This window comes from Typopeltis vanoorti, chromosome 5 (genome assembly GCF_054136105.1).
Source record: "Typopeltis vanoorti isolate ZY-2024b chromosome 5, IOZ_Tvanoo_1.0, whole genome shotgun sequence".
NCBI classification, from domain to species: domain Eukaryota; kingdom Metazoa; phylum Arthropoda; class Arachnida; order Uropygi; family Thelyphonidae; genus Typopeltis; species Typopeltis vanoorti.
In genome coordinates this window covers 49274329-49287451 of record NC_143553.1, presented here as the reverse complement: position 1 = coordinate 49287451, position 13123 = coordinate 49274329, and the positions used below count along the sequence as shown (strand labels likewise).

Here is a 13123-nt window from a genome sequence, read left to right as displayed (position 1 = left end):
CTTTCAAGTATGTAAACACATAAAGAAAGAGGTGGGAAAATAGTTTCTTGGAGAGGAATGTGTCACAAGTGCACGACACATAGAGGAGACCATGAGAAGTCACACAGGTAAACTTCCTTCTCATGCCCTTGAAGATGGTAAACATTGGAATCTTGCCAACTAGACTGATATAACGGATGACTTTGTATACACCTGACTCCTTTCTTCATGTTTGTGTGAGTACCTTCGGCGGGACTAATCACAGTGCTCTCTCTTTGAAGACCACTTCTGCTCCCCCCCCTCCTTTGGGGGCGGCGTTGGTATAAAAGAATCGACAATTTCTCAGTAATGACTTTATTCTCCGCCTCTTTTTCTTGTCCGTGTTTCTTTCTACTTCTATCAGTAGTAGTCTGAGTGTTTTATTCTCGAAAAAATTAAAAATCTTTTCAACAAATTAAAATTCTCTTTATGTTTAAAATCTTTATGGATAAAATCATGTGAATGTGTGTTGAAGTGATGGTTTAAGAATTTGATTTAATTCTTTGAATCTTGCTACTTTAAGGAATTAAAAAAAAACAGAAAAAAGTAATTTTGCAAATATGAGGAAATCAGAAATAAACTAGTTTATTGACAATGTATTTGTATACATGTAGTAAAATATTATGGAATTAATTAGAGAGGAGACGTCCAATTCACGGACGAACATTTTGGATTTCTGCCTAGTGCTTATTATATTATCCTATGAAGCTCTTAGATTCATATATCTACGTTTCAGTAATATGGTCTCTCCATGTCCTGCTTTATAATGACAATATTTACAATCTCGACATCGTAAATGTCAAAACCTGGAATGGCACTATAAAGAACGTTGTTTTCATCTTCCAGCCAATAATGCCACTAAAAATAAACAAACCGTAAAAAAATCACACTGTACAAAATATTTTCGATGTGTAAGCTAGTTGGTAACAGATTAAATGTTCGCTATCACTTTAAATGCATAAAAATGACTCATTTGCCTTGTTTTTGTTGGTTTGAACACATTATTATTATTATCAAGTCTCACGTAAATTTAAATGGGACAGAATAGAAGTTTATAGACCTCAAACGGAAAAGGTAAAGAATCATCATCTTTTTCCTGAAGAATATCCTTATTTGCCACTATGCCTCTAATGTTCTACGAAGCCTGTTCAATCATGTTTTTCATTTTCCACCATTTCTTTACGTAATTCTGCACCTTCCTTTGAGTTTTAGATAAAATCTTACATGAAGACGAAATGGCAATTTTTGTATAAACAAGTATAGAACTCAAAGAAACCATGAAAATAAATAATTACGTAATTAATAGAAGGTAATTAAATATGATTTAGATTCATAAATTAATTAAAGCGAAAACAGTTCTTCCTATATAATTCTTTTTCTTTCTCATCCGACATTTTGCCATCTGGCTCTATCTCTGGCCATTTCTGTCATCTCTCTCTCTCTCTCTCTTTCTCTCTGAAGCTCGATAATTGTGATCTTTCCTTCAGAGACTGTAGCCAAGTTCTTTTTAGTCTGCCTCTTGATCATCTTCTTCCAATGAATCCATTTAAGGCTATTGGTAATCTCTGAGAGGGCATTTTCTGGAGCCGTCCAAACCATCTAATTAATTAAAAAAAAAGAAAAAAATATATATATATATACAAGTTAAATGATGTATGACGGCATAATAAAAGATGAGCACGGTCTTACAATATTCATAAAAGTTATAAACGAAAACGACATAATATTGTTTGACTTACTACATAAAAAAATGTACGTAATATTTTATTGCAATTAATGAGATATGAAGAAAATGAAACAAAAATATAAACATAACAAATATCCCGAAAACAATATATGAATAAGATATAAGACGTATTCCCTACTGTCAACATTATTTAATATATTAATAAAATCCTAGAATAGAATTCTGTAAATAATCAAAACATAACTGATATTTTGTAATAATAAAATACATTATTGTTTGTAGGTGATATCAAATACAGAAAATAACCCAGGCCAGTATACAGAGTCTTCCATGAGCTTTGACTCCAAATAATAATAATAACAATAGACGTTAATGAAAAATTGACGCCAGTTTGTAGCCAAATCCCGTCGGAACTAAAATAGGCATCACTAATAAAATAATAGAGCAAAAATAATTTATAAAATTTTAAATTTTATTTCAAATTTGTTTGCCGACTGTTTAACGTACTCGCTCTCCAACCAATAGGGTGCGGTTGGAATCCCACCGTGGGTATGGAGACCGTGGGTGTGAAGACAAAGAGATGAATTTCATCGTCCGGTGTGAGACCGACTCCCAGCTTATGTTATAAATATTTATCGCGAGGCTTTTTTTAGCACATTTTGAAAAACTACTTAAATGTTAAATTACATGACAATGAAAAATAGGTGGCTCATAATTATGTTAAGTAGTTTTTCAGGCTTTCCTATATTATTATTATTAATTTAACGACTCGATATCTTTTCCAAGCAATAATAATGCTTCGGAATAATTTCGACGCCTCCACAGTACAGTCGGTCGACTGGACCACCTTGTATAAAGCGATTATGTTTTTGTCATTTAGCTATAAATTCACAATTAATCTCTGCTTTCTAGATTTGTCACTGACCTTAAGCAAATGAAAGTACTCTGTTAATAAACTTAAACCTCTTCAGCACACATAAAAACTAATACGTCTTCATTAATGATTAATGCAATATTTGCACAGCAAAGAATACACAACGGAAGGTAGCATTCCGATCGTTCAAAGTAAAAGTGTGGCCTTCTATGCGATGAAGCCTTGGAAACATGATTATACAATTAAAAATGCATGGAATTTATTTATTTAGAGAGGAAGTGCTGTAAACAGAATAAAAAATGCAAAAGAAATACTTCTGCAAGGCATTTTTAATTTGTAAGAAAATATTGACGTCTTGAATATCAAATTCTAGCTAGCGTTCGCTTTCGTATCGGCCCGTAGTTTGCTTTGATAATTCTTCGTGTAATTAGTAATAAATTTATCCAATTAATGTCAAAGTTTCTTCCAGAAATTGAAACATTGTGGCGTTATTAGATTATCGCATTTCTCTGTCATCAAACTAATTAGCATGGGTTTTCATTTAATTATAATTTTCCCAGTGTTTACGAATGAAAAGGTGTCGGGGATACAACTCCAACAAGCTTGAACTGTCATACGAGAGATAATATTATGATTCTGTAGTTACATTGAACAAAAGAAAAGGCAGTACAGTCTGTAAATATCTTAAAATTGTGGAAATCGAAGTTTATGCTTATAACTTACCATGTTTCTTTTTTAATCTCTCGGGATTAATTTGAAATCCCACACAATTTACTATTGGTTGGAATTTCAAGCGTTTGATCAACTGACCAGAAGGAAGGCAGCCTGTCTGTGTCCACGCTATTCTTATAATTCTAATATCAACAGCTGGCCCTAACAATTAACTAATCCTGAAACAGCTTTACTCATGAGTGGAAATAGGGATAATTTCGGAGTAGCTTTAATTTATTTATTATTAAAAAAAATTGATTTATTGCCATCTGAGCATTCGGTTGACCCTCGAGTCTGTTACTTTGAGTCTGTTAAGTCACGCCGTCTAAACTCGCGTTTTACCGCAAAGCCACAGTCTGTCCGTTAATTGCCAGTAAATCTCCCGAAGATGACAAGATTCTTTAAAAAGATACATTCTTAGAGCTCGTTCATAAATTACTTGTTGTTTTCGGAGGCCGGCAGTTTATTGTGTTATATATGGCGCTCTGACGGAACGAAGAGTCTGAAAATTCGAAAAATAATGTTGAGTAACTTAAGGATGACTTGTAGTTCGTTAATGCGGGGAGCTTTAGTAAATTGTGAATTTTACTCCCTCGAGAATCGTAGAGAATAACTTAGCTACAATGCAAATATAGCTACGTTCGTTTTTTTTTTAAATTATTTTAATTATTTTTAATACAAATAATAACCAGTTTATACATTCTAAAATTAACATACATATTGGCGTGTTTCAAATAATACTATACTGTAAGTATAAGGCGAATCATATTTCTGAATAATATAATTAAAATTTTAAATTAATATTTAGTGTGAAGAAGGGGCCAGTTTTTCGATGCATTGCTTTATATACATAGTATTAGCATTATATTGCGTGGCCATCGCTATGCAGATTATCATATTGTACCATGCTAAATCAGCAGCAGAGAGTGTATTTGTTGATTCATCTATAATTATTTATACAATTTTTATTGTTACATTAATAATTCTATTCAAGTCCCAGTTCTAACCAGTCATGATAAACCGAAATACGAAGAGAACTTGTCAATGTACAGTGATAGGCTTATTTCGAGATGCAACATTTCGAAATTTCTTAAATAAATATAAATGTTGTTTACCTAAATTCCTTGCAAATGCTATTAATCAATAAAATCATAAAATCTGAACACATAACTCGATGTTTGTGACTTTTATAGCTTTTAATTAAGATGTAGGAGAGAGATTGCCATGACATAGTTCGCCCTAATTCAATCAATGGTAGAAGTATAATGTTGGGAAACATGGCATTAATACGGCCATAAAGGCGAAATGGCTCTTCGTAGTTATGTTAACACTAATTTATTTAGAAACTGAAAGATTGTTTTCAGAAACGAACTTTATGTTTAAGTGATGTACACTTGGCAACTTAAATGAAGAAAGTCTATTTTCCGAGACACTAAAGTTGCCGACAGGGGCGAATGAGGGAGGAAATTGCCTAAGAGACTCAGAAGGAAAGGGAAAGACTTGGATACCTCTATAGCAGTGTTTCTCAAACTTCAGATATCCGCGGACCCCTTCTTAAATTTTCATTATTACCAAGTACCCCCTAATTAATTAATTAAAAAATTAAATTAATTCATTCATTAAAACGAATTAATTAATTAAAATTAATAAATTCATTTAAAATATTAAAAAATTAAATATCAATTTTATTTGAATTTATATGTTCATGTAAACAAAAAATATGATTTATTTTTAATAGAATAAACTTTATAAAGATACTATAAAGTTTTACTTACTTGAAATAATTTATCATCAATGAGAGGAGTGAAATTGCTTGGTGAGATAAAATTTCAGCAAAATTTGGCTCTATAGTTGTTAATTTCAATCTCAGATGCGGTTCGACATCTATAATGGGATTCCTCTTCTTCGTCTTAATATCTACAAGGGCAGAAAATCCAACTTCATACAGATATGAACTTGGAAATAGAAAAATGAACCTTAGAGCTTTATCTGTTAATTCAGGAAATTCATTCTGTATTTGTAGCCAAAATGATGATAACGTATTCTCACTGTATTTATTTTTTAGGAAACCATCAGAAGCTAGTTCTAAAAGTTCTTCTTCTTCTTCTATCGACGATAGACCCAACATAACCTTTCAATAAAAACAAATAAATTTGTTTTTATTGAAAGGGTATCTTATTCACTCAATATTAATATCCAATTCAGGGAAATACCTTCTAGATTCATTTGTAAGCTTTTTTAAATGCTGCATGATAGTAATTTTCACATCATCATCAATTTGTTCATTTGAACTTGAGAGCAATTCATGAAGCGATGGAAACGCGTCAAATTCTCCATTACCAACCTGTTTTTCCATAACTTAATTTTTGCCAACGTGGCGTTCACTTTTATCTTGGACATGAAATATAAAAATTTCCTTGCCTTGTAAAGATAAATTAAGACTGTTATGTAAATGCTTTTTCAATTCAAACTTTTCATCAAGAAAAACTTGTAGTTCATTTCGAAGTTCAAATAAACGAGTAAGGACTTTTCCACGAGAAAGGCAATGAACATCGGTATGGAAAAGAAGTTGTGTATAGTTGCTTCCCATTTCTTTGCAAGTTCAGAGAAAAGTCTGGCGTTTAGAGGACGGCCTTTAATATAATTTATGAATTTTACAGCTTCATCAAGAACTTTTTTTGGGTCTGTAGACATCATATGTGTAGCCAAAGCCTCCCTATGTATGCAACAGTGTGTCGACTTTGCATTTAGTGCAACAGCTTGAATCCTTGAAACAAACCCTTTTTTAGATCCGACCACGGATTTTGCTCCGTCCGTGCTTATTCCAACATAACTTTTCCAATCAAGCTTGTTTTGATGCATAAAGTTATTTATACTGCTGAATATTTCTTCTCCTGTTGTATGTTCTGGCAAGGGTTGGCAATATAAAAGGTCGTCATGAATTTTTTGATTTTTTTTTCGTACCTAACGAACACTAGAAGATTTGCAAAATTTGTAATGTCGGTGGATTCATCTACCTGTAACGCATAATAACGAATCTTACGTATATCGGATAACAATGTTTGTTTTATATTTTCAGCCATTTCAGTGATTCTTCGATGAATTACTATTTGAAAGGCAAATCCAATCAAAAGATCTTTTTGCATTATCTCCGATTATAATTTCCGCTATTATTTTTGCTGCAGGCTTGACCAAAGTTTCACCAATTGTTTCCGCTGCACCACTTTTTGCTATTAATAGCGACACACGATATGAAGCTTCTAAAGCCTTCATGTTTTCACCTCCTGACACGATCGACATCACTTTTTGAGATTCTTTTAAATTTTTGAGTTTATTTTGAAAAAAATCGACAGGTTTGTCCTTGCATTCATTATGTTTCGATTCAAAATGGCGATTTAAATTACATGGTTTCATGCTTTCATTTTTTAAAGTTTCACCGCAAATTACACATAATGGAGTAGGTTCCTCTTCATTTCCCGTCCATGAAAATCCACATTTCAAGTAATTTATATCGTAGTTACGAAGCTTTCTCATCTTCTTCCTAGTTGGTTCTTTAGAGATGTCAGACGACGCACACTTATCAATTTCACTTGATCTAGATACAATATCAACATTTTCTTGTTGCTGACAGCTACTTGTGTCTACTATGTTCCTCTCTTTTGCGCATTTTAAAAATCCAGTCTTTAACCAGTGATCCGTACTTAAGAATTTGAAAGCTAAAAAAAAATTACCGTATTTAACGAACAGTCCTTCAACAAATGGCTAGTGAAAGCAGAACTCGAAACAGACAGCAATGGTAGGCCAGTAGAGATAAAGCAACTATGAAGACGTTCATATGATTGGTGCGGTATTAACAAAAGATCGCGCTACTAATTGACAAAGGCAAGCCGACAGTTCAGTTGGAATGCTAATTCTCTTCAACCAAATTCCTTATATAATATCTGAAACACATTCACTATATATTTCTTAGTTTTAACACATTCACTCAAACAAAACCATATGTTGCCGGTGCACCATATGGTTTTGATTGTCTACTATACAGCATTTTATGTGGGAAGGGGTGGTCTTGCGTTAGTGCCGTTTTTACCCAGTTGTCTCTGATTACACTGTTTGTTGAGAAACATATTACACAGCCCGCTGATGTCTCTGTACCTTATTCAGTGATACGATAGGAACGTTTTACGATCTCAAACTTAAATTTTATTCCATGCGTTAATGATGCATAGCCAAAAATTGCCACGGACCCCCCCCCCCTGAAGACCTTTCGCGGACCCCCGGGGGTCCGTGTACCACACTTTGAGAAACACTGCTCTATAGCAATCGAGCTCTGTCTGTTTATCTGATACCGAGGAGGAGGAGGAGGGGCACATCCCTAGTTATATTAATCTTAGTGTTGCTGGGAGCTTGTCCGCGGCTGATACGATTCCGTTATAATTTTTCATATATGTTCTAATTCATAACGAATTAGATTTCTTTTTGCAGTATTACGATAATTTTAATCAATTAGTCAAATGTTGGTTCTTTTGTATGTATAAGATGAAGAGTTACGTTTTGGGGTTCATTACACGTTTTTCTATACATCATTTTTGCATTTTTCTTGGTAATTGTAATACACACGCTATTTATGTATTAAAGTTGAGTAACTTATTCATTAAGGATTCTCAGATTTAATAACACTAGCTTAAAATCCAAAATTAAATTCACATGCCAGCAATTCTAAACTTGGCTTGAGAGTACGGGCTTATGCTTCTTTATGAAGCTCGAGTTGCACGCAAAGAGCAGAAGCAGGAAAACAAAAGATTTCTTAGATAGACAGCAATATATTCTCTATGGGAACATTCTTTTATTTTTATGCGTTGATAAACATTCTAATAAATGTTGACCTTCTTGGAATCATTTCTGGAAGGATTTCTAAAAGTAATTTTTATTATTTATTTATTTTTTTTTTTTTTTTTCACATGCGTTTTGTACAGCGGACGATCTCGTGACGCAACTTTCGCTTTAGTAAACTGGTGAAATCTCCAGAGAAACGCATTGAACCTTTTAAGAAGAAGACAGGCTCTTGTGACTAACGCTAGTGGGAAACATAATAAAAAGAGTTCTGTCTTCAGTTATACGCTACAGAAAGCAATGTAGAGAGAGAGAGAGAGAGAGAGAGAAGCAAGTAAAGTGTTTTCCACAGCTCAGTGCAGCCTGTGCCAAAGAATTCAATTAACAACTATTGATCAAAATGTTGCTTATTTTTCGGCAATGACATAGACTGTATATATTCTCTCTCTCTCTCTCTCTCTCTCTCTCTCTCTCTTTCTGTTTGTCTCTATATTATTTTAACTTCTGTCACTAGTCTGCTGATAGCAACAAATCCACCAATTGAACATTTACCTAGAATAAAAAATCCTGTCTTTGACTAAATCTCACTTCGAAACCACATTAATACAAGTAAATCATCATTTACATTTATAAATTTATTTAAGAAGAAAGTGTGTTGAAAGCGCAAAAATCACGTGGTTATCATTGTAGAATTTCAACATCATATTTTGAAGCGATTTGCAATGTGTAGTCAGATTACTTCGGCAAAGAAACTTTATGTGTGTGTGTGTGTGTGTGTGTGTGTGTGTGTGTGTGTGTGTGTGTGTGTGTGTGTGTGTGTGTGTGTGTGTGTGTGTGTGTGTGTGTGTGTTGAAAGCAAAGCTCCGTGTTCCCTTAGTTTCACCTATCTTGTTTTTAAGGTTATTGGATATATTATGCAATGCATTCATATTATTCTTTTAAAAAATTTAATCGACAGCATTCCTATTCATATGCAGCAGAAGTAATGGACAAATCCACTACTGATTCAAGATTAAAAGGCTAGTTAATAATGTATTTAAGTGTTTAAAAACAATAAGTAAGGAATCTTTCTTATGTAAAGGACTTGATTCGGACGTAAATGCATGTAATGACACAAAAGCTAACTTTGGTGCACATCCGATTTTTCGCATAGTTGCTAAAGATGTATATGCATTTGTCCGCATGGCTCGGGCATCTATCCTAGGAGAGATGAAATCTGTGGGAAACGTTTTTAATTATGAAAGAACAACATTACTTACTCCCAGCAGCCTAGTCGGTAATGATGGCGCCCTTCTGTTGGAAAGACCTGAGGTTGAATTCCGTCTAGCAGACCAAAAACTTCAGGGATTTTCAACTTTTGGCCAGTGAATCGCTCTATCCATAAACAGCATCAGATTTCTATGAAGTCAAGTTACTTGTCCGTGACAAGACATTGACCTAGCACATAAGGGGAAGATGAAAAAGAACAACATGCACACATCATTATCGGATGAATATCGCTTTCCATTCAAGTATTCCTTCGATTGTCCAAGGAACTGGAAATCGCTGGGTGCGAAATCAGATCAGGACTGTAAGGCGAAGAGCCCATTTGAAGAACCTCTCAACTAATTGCGTCTCAGCTTTGTCAGGGACATGTTTGCCCTTGGTCGCTACTCAATTTGGACATTTGTCCTTCAGTTTCTCATTAAACCAAACTCAAATCTGTTTCCGTAATGTGATGCTTGCTCCGTACGCTTTTACTAACTGGAGATGATAGTACAGCCATATACGATGGCCTTGTGAAGTCATCGTATATCGTGATCATATGAAGGAACTATTGATGCAAATACTTTATTCACTTATTAAGTCCCCCCCCCACTACGAACCGTGCATTTTCCCGTGAGATTTGCTGTTACCTTGTTTAAGAACTGTTATCCTTACTGCTACTTACAAGTGCCTTTGACTTTCCCAAGTTTAATTTAATATAATAAGGTTGTTAATCTGTCAGTATTTTGTCTGGAAATTTCGTGTGTTCTTATAGCTAGTTTGTCTATTTGTTGGGTGAAAAAAAGATCGAGTTTCAAGAAGGAAAAATTCTGCCGCGTCTGGACCAGCTAATTTGCCGTTACTTGAAAAGTCTTGTAATTCAAACACTGGATTCGAACCCATGTCTTTCCAACAAAATGAATAAAGCATCCTCTTCTCCTCCTCACCAAGAATTAGGCGTTTGTCTCTTCCGACTTCATTGGTCCTTCCGTTTTGCTAATGATCTTCCCATCTTTTTTTCCCTCCTTTGGTCTATATTTATCCACTTCAATGATAAAGGATGGAAAGATTATTGGCTACTCTTTCCATTTCTGTATATATTCCTTGATCTTTTCATTTAAACTATAAACACCTAGCTATCTTGTATCTAATGTCTGTACATCCTTTAATTGTTCTTAAAAAATCTCATTTCTACTGCCAAATTATATTTTGAATTTTCTTTTTAACAGTTTCTCAACCAAATAATAGAGTGGGAGTGATCGTTACTTTATGAAATTTAAGTTAGGTTTTTGGATTCTTTTTTTTTTTTTTTTTTAATATCCTTAAATTGTTACAACATATTTTCTGAAATTTATTATTTGTTTTTCATCTACTGTCTTTTAGATTTTTAGATATGTAATTATTCAATCTGATTAATTAAACTGTGTCACTTGTTTTATTATTTTATCTTCTATGATTATTTTTGATCTAATAAGATTCTGTCTTTAAATATCGTGATTTTTGTTTTATTTTATGAAATCTTTAGCTTATCTTATTTAATTCACAAAATGATTTTTCTAGTTCATCTTCATTATCTTTAATCTGATCATCTGCATACAGCACTGTATTGATAACAATTCTTCTGGTCAACACTGGACATCTTGTTTTATGGTGTTTTTTTTCCACATTTTTATAATTTGATCTCTCTCTCTCTCTCCCGCTCCCAATTCCCCCGTGTTCCGGACTGGTAGGCCGGTTCTCCTTGAATTCTGATGACTCGAATTTTGAAGACTCGAAAGGGGGTCCCCCTGGCTCCTAGGCCCCCCCCCACCCCAGAGTTCTGGACTGGTAGGCCGGTTCTCCTTGAATTCTGATGACTCGACACTCAAGGTAGCCCCTGAGTTTCAAAACGTTTCAAACGTGACATAAAAACACTTATCGTTATATATATATGGGGGTAGGCTGAGGCTGTCATGAACAACAGCTTTTCAATCCAATCTATCTGCAGCCAAGTTATTTTAATTTCTGTAAGAGTTCAAACAACTTATATTTTTGATGTTTTCTTTCCATTTCGTTCTTGGTCTTACCTGCAGATATTTTTCGGTAGGCATTCTGTACCCATGGACATACCAATGCAACTTTTTTTTTTTTTGCTATTATTGGAATATGGTAGTGAGTGCAATGCTTTTCTGATCTCCTGATTTGTTTCATTTCATCCTATGCTGCTTTATTTATTTTCCTCAAACACCTTGTTTTCAAAGCCTGTCAATCTTTATTCTTCTTTCTATTTGATAGCCCAAGTTCTGCCCCATGGAGGATTGTGGGGAGTATCATGGAGCTCTATGCTTTTGATTTTGAGTTCTGTGGAGAGACGTGTATTTTTCAATATATTTGTAAGTTTGGTCATGGGAGACCTCCCTAGATTTCTTGTGTATTTAATAGTTCCCTCATAATTTAGCTTCCGCGCGGTTAGCCTAGTGCAGGAGTATCAAACTCATTTGGACCGCTGGCCATTTGCTATAAAAGTGTATCTCAAGTGGGCCTCAAAATATTTTCGACTAAAAAAACCTGCAGTAATTAGAATCGAAGGGAAGTGAAAGAATGAGTATAAATAAATTGGAAAATTAATAACAAAAATTTTATTTATTCTAAGTTATTACTAGACATATAAAATAATGGTATAATGATTATGAAAACTAAAAAAATAAAGATTATTTTTATTATATTTATATTACAGGAATAAAAGGGTTATCTGAATTTTTTTATTAATATTTACAATAGATGGCATTTAAACCAAATTAAACCGAAATTAATTTTATTGTTGCTTTGCGTTTGAGTTAGTGGGCACACTCACACACATCTAACTAAAAACAATAGTTTTTAGTTAGATACTGAGTTTGCCGGTTGAACATATGGTTTTTTGCTTGAGTCTAAACAGCATGGTTAATGTGGGAGGAGACACGTGATTCATTAGTTAGTGCCTGTTTATCCCAGTTGTCTGTAATTGCACTAAAGAAATATATTACACATGTTGAGAAATATATTACACAGACAGCAAATGTCTCTGTATTTTATTCAGTGGTACAATAAAACTACTTGTTTTCCTTGCATCTGCAATATAGTGGCAGTTGGGGAGGGCATGTTGTTTACTGCGGGGAGCGAGTTATCGCTCCGACTTGAAAGTGGTTAAACTTTCTTTTCGTGTGCGATGTATATGTAAAACGTTTTACTTTTTTTTTTCCATAAAGTGAAATCAGGGGTGCGAGTGATACGCAAGGGCGAGTTATATTCGAGTAAATACGGTATTTCTGTTTTATTATAAAAAGCAACCATCTTTTATTTTCATCTTTCCTTGAGGCGTTGTGGGCTGCAAGAAACTGCTTTGGGGAGCCGCCAGTTTGACACTCCCCCCTGGAGTGGCCATGTGCTTCGCAACCATATGTCTCGGAAAGGAATGTCCTGGGTTCGATTTCCGTCTTCGACTGAGGAACTTAAGGAGCTTTCTTAGACATAGCTAAGTTAACTGGTCTTGGGCGTGGACAGCAGGGTTTTTTCTCCCCAGTTAATCTGGGGGGTTTTCCTCCCGCAAGCAAGCAAACCGGCTCCGTGAACACAGGCAGAATATACCGGGAGGCACAGAGCTTGTCACCTTATTCTCTGGACGGGTATACGACTTAGAAGGGCTTAAAATAGTTCTGTAACAGGCGAGTAGACCTAACACGTAGACGGGAGAAGAAGAAGGAGATAATTTAGCTATCTGCCATTAACATGCGTAAATA

The 13123-nt window shown here is 34.4% G+C and overlaps 1 long non-coding RNA gene across 1 annotated transcript in view; it reads right to left on the bottom strand.

The window, feature by feature from the left end:
* Positions 1 to 579: 579 nt before the first annotated feature.
* Positions 580 to 13123, bottom strand: part of LOC150106390 (uncharacterized) — a 47886-nt gene continuing 35342 nt past the window's right edge. Inside the window, exon 2 of the long non-coding RNA XR_016548357.1 lies at positions 580 to 1617. This is a non-coding gene — a long non-coding RNA (uncharacterized LOC150106390). The remainder of the gene's footprint in view (positions 1618 to 13123) is intronic.